At 28.3% G+C, this 4,717-nt stretch overlaps 1 long non-coding RNA gene across 4 annotated transcripts; it reads right to left on the reverse strand.

Annotated features, from left to right (window-relative positions):
- Positions 1–2,674: 2,674 nt before the first annotated feature.
- LOC106317700 lies at positions 2,675–3,936 on the reverse strand. Of its 4 annotated transcripts, none has more exons than XR_001265208.1 (4): positions 3,753–3,936; positions 3,565–3,609; positions 3,351–3,480; positions 2,675–2,972 (listed from the first exon to the last, which is right to left on the reverse strand). It is a non-coding gene; the product is annotated as an uncharacterized LOC106317700 (long non-coding RNA). The 4 variants fall into 4 exon arrangements; XR_001265210.1 differs by having other exon boundaries at positions 3,565–3,622; XR_001265209.1 differs by having other exon boundaries at positions 3,351–3,622.
- Positions 3,937–4,717: the final 781 nt, after the last annotated feature.

Below are 4,717 nucleotides of genomic sequence, written 5' to 3' on the forward strand. Positions count from 1 at the left end.
GTAGAACTCGTTTTCTACAGTTTTTTAGATTTATAGTAATGTGTAGATTTCGATTTCTACAGGTTTTTGATTAAATGTGTAGAACTCGTTTTCTACATGTTTTTAGATTTATAGTAATGTGTTGATTTCGACTTATACATGTTTTAGATTTATAGTAATCTGTAGATTCCGATTTCTACAGATTTTAGAGCGAAAGGTTAAGCGCAAAATGTGTATTCTAAATATAGTAGATTCAATGAAAAAAGTGTATTTCATTTTCTACTTCGTAGAATGGTAATTCTACTTTATGTAGAACATAATTTGAAATTATGATTTAAACATTTTTAAAATTGAAAAACAAACACCACTAAGTTTATATGGGTATTTCGTCAGTAGTTACTATTTTTCCAATTTTTTTTAGTTTGTAAAACTATTTATTTGATTTATTTTTAAAACTACTAAATGGCATTAAAGGTAAAAGTGGTACAAAATAGGAATTAGTCTAATGGAACATAGTTACCATTTTTTGGGTCTAAAAAAACAAATTTCCCAAAAAAGTTTTACCACTAAAGATATAAAAAATTGATTTCACGTTTAAAGTGAATATATGTATCTTTCAAAATTTAATAACTATTCATTTAATTTATCTAGTTAAAAAAATATTTGTTTAGTTAATATAATATATAAGAAACTTGTTTGTCACCTTCTAAATCTTCGAATATACGATTTTTGAATAATAAATGTTTTATTCCTTTTTTCTAATAGAGAATCATATTTGGTAAGTTAAGATAAGAGACTTAGATATGTTAGTATAAAGTAGCTCAAACAGTTGGAGGTTGTTAAAAAAGTAATATTTGTTTGTGGATTCGTAGTTGATTTTTTTTAACAAAAATTTATAACTTAAAAAGAGGAATTGTTTTTCGGATGTCCTTTACTGTAGTTATTTATAAACCAGTTGAATAGCATTCAAATGATAAAGAGTTCTTTATTATACATGAACTGTTATTAGCCATATTTTATATATTAAAACAGAAGTCACAACTTTGATTCATGTGCGATTTTTTAAAAAATGGACTTATTTCTAAAAAATCAAGTTACATTTAATCTCTAATCTTATCATTTAAATTTTAAGTCTACCAGAAATTTTTATTGGGCTATCAATAATTGTATTTAAACAATAGATGATTCATTGAATTTAAATATAGTATAAATTAACTAGATATAATTTAATTATATGCTAAATATTTAAATATTTGTCGATGTTAACTTTTAAAATTATAAAGATGTTTTTTAAATAACAAAAATCATATTATCTAACAATGATTAATCTTTACTACCTTAAACCAATGAAAAGAAATTTTAAACTATATAGTTTATTTTAAAAATTAAACAAAAACTAAATGTTTAATTATTTACTCGATAATATAAATCTATGAAGCGAAAAATTGAATTTTTTAATTTTTTTTTAAATTTGTGAAATGTTATAATATTTTTGAATATGACAATAAAACAATATTTTATTAATATTTATATATATAGTTACGATTTTAATAATGAAATAATAATCCAAAAATATATATATAGAAGAAGATACAAATACATGTGAAAGTTTGAAACAATCTATTCAATGAAAAAATATACCATAAACTTATTATGTTTTAAAAATTGATAGACACATATATATTATAATATATACCAATTTAGAATTGAAAACAAAATATTTATATAAAAATAAAAGAAAAAAAAATCTGTGCGGTTGTATGGATCGAGATCTAGTTTTGGTTAAAATATAATAATAGCTAGGGTCGGTCCGCGCTATGTGCGAAATTTGAACTATATATAATTTCCGTTTGAGAAGAATTATGAAATCATTGTTTATTAGGATATTGTTGTGGCTAAAAAATATTCAAGCAAATCTTTTTTTGAGTAATTTGGGTTATAAAGAGTATTTTAAAATATTTTATTATTATAAAACTAAACATAGGAATTCATGCAGCCATTAAATTTTCGAATCAATTTTGTTTTTTTTTATTCTAAAAAACCCTTCTTTAGTATCCAACCCAAACCGAATCTTGTTTTTAGTTTGATTTCGTTCTTAGATTCCGGATAAATGTGTCACTGTCTATTTGACAAATATGTTTTCTAGGTTGTTGTAATGATACATAATTATTTTATATAGTTTATATATTTCCAAGTCAAATATAGTTTTTACAAATAAATGGTTTATACAATAGAAATTTTATAAATTAATATTCAATAAAACAACGTTTAATTAAAAAAATATATTTTATTTCAAATTAGACAGGTTCGAAATATAAAACAAATCGATAAGATAAGATAATATTTTTTAAAAAAAATTTATGCTCACACTAAAATTCTAAATTAATAATTTATATATATATATATATATATTGTACAAACAAACCATTGTTTTTTTATACTGGAGTTATCTTTATATTTTTTAATGTTTCAATATATTATAATTTGATAATTTTTCTTATGTCAACATAATGTGATAATTAAAATATTTATTTGTGTGATACGTAAATCCATTAAAATAAAAACATTTTAAGCATTAGATTATAACATCACATCTAAAAAAATGACAGAATTTGTATTTATTTTTTAAGGAAAAAAAAATTGTATTTTGTATTGACATAAGCAACATCAAACTATAAATATCATGTGTAGCATGTGTCATGGATTGTGAATTTATGTATATACAAACTTGTTTCTTCTGTTGTTTGTACAGTTTAGTGGATAAAAGAGCAAATGAACGAAAGATAACTAACACAACAGTGGCGTGGTCATGTGATCAGGTTGTAGGGGATATTCATTATGCTGTTCATACGGTAGTTCATGGTAGTGCCCTTCTTCTCCGCCGTGACTGCCGGTGAGATCTTCAATTAGAGAATTTCAACACTCCGTTCCATCTTCTTCTGCAGTTTCACTGCAACATCTTGCGTTCTTTTTTCGATCACGTGTCTAAACTTCTGCATAGAAAGTACCAATGCATTATGGTATTAGTATCACATTCTTTACCCACCGAAAATATCAAAAGATCACCAATTAACAAAAAAAAAAAAATCAGAGAAGTGAGTTTTAGCGTCTGAGTGGACAAAAGTATTCTACGGACCAAGTTTTTTTCTTCAAAATAAGCAATTTAATATATAAATCATCAAAACCATATGATAAATGTGAGAGATCCCCAAATGCCACCCAAAGAGAAGCTTCCTTACATTATGAAAGTTGTTTTAGTGTATCCCTTTGCACAAAGTGATATGGAAAATTAGAATATTTGGCACAAATCTATTAGGCTGATCTTTCAGCATAAATAAAAGTAGATATCCAGGGATAAGGCTGAACCTTACTTGGAGCTCATAGTTTCAGTCTTTGATTTACATCCTTTCATTATTGTCAAACACACGTATTAGACACACAACATATGAAATCCACTTGTCCCCAGCAGCCGCCAGCCAGCTACATCTCCAACCTGATTATCTATGGAAATTTGACCGCAATACAACTTTACAGATTTAAAGGGTAAGGTATAAAAGAATATTTAAGATGAGGAGAATCACTCACTCAGAACAGCAACAAATTTGTTATTGGGATGCTCTTTCTCCAGTACTAAAACATAAAGCTTAGGTAGAAACAATAAGGGAAAAAACAAAACAAAAAAACAGAACAACCAAATTGAAAGGAAAATAATCACAACAAATATAAAAAGTTTTGAACTATAATCAAAACAGATATCAGGTTGTTGATTTTACCGGAAGTGGAGACTGATTGAGTGGAACCAGTGCGAGCCTGTACTTCAAGCGGTTTCCGACTCCCAAAGCCGCCGTAGCCGCCGCCTGAATCACCATCTACGTAGTATTGACATGCTGATCACCGTCGACAACATGGCCACTGCTCCCTTCAATCTCGTTAACGCTTCTCTATGTCCGCTTGAGTTCCTCTGTAATCAGACCCTCTGTGAGCGTGAGTTCGCCATTTTATTGGAAAACAAAACTTTTCAAGTAGACTAGCCTTTTTATAGTTGTAGATGCACCGCCTTGAACGGAGGGAAGAAGCATTGAAGGAGAAATCGTGGTTGCAGTGAATCAATTAACCTCGTAGCGGTACAGGGGATAAGAAACGGAGACGAAACGACACCAATATTGATCTAGTGTAAGGAGGATCACATAAAAAATAAGCACTTACGTCCCTCAGCCTGTTTCCATAGCCATTCTGAGACAGCGGAATCATAAGCAGCAACGTGCTGAAAGGCCTTCCACGCAAGTTTGCTGCGGAATTGTTGGTCGTTCTGACCTCCTTTGAGATACTCCAAAACAACGATGAGGACATCTTTGTGGTTCTGTCCAACAACATTTATCATCAAGATATGAATATAAGGAATAAGTTTCATATGCGCATATATATACCTTAGCAGCTGCTCTAATCATAGCAGGACCACCAATGTCGATGTTCTCAATCCCATCCTCAAAACTGATCCCACCAGGAGCAGTAACTTTGTCGTAGAAAGGATACAAATTGACAACCACCACTTAGGTATTCTATTTTTAACGTAAAAATGGTTAACGTAAACATAAAAAGTGATACTATGAATGTCGTATTTTTGACAATTTTCCTATTAAAATAGCTATATATATATATATAATATGAAAATTCTCTCAAATAACCATTTTTAAAGTTTTTTTTGTCACAAAATAGCATTCAATAAATAAAATGATCA

Source organism: Brassica oleracea, chromosome C9, assembly GCF_000695525.1.
Source record: "Brassica oleracea var. oleracea cultivar TO1000 chromosome C9, BOL, whole genome shotgun sequence".
NCBI classification, from domain to species: domain Eukaryota; kingdom Viridiplantae; phylum Streptophyta; class Magnoliopsida; order Brassicales; family Brassicaceae; genus Brassica; species Brassica oleracea.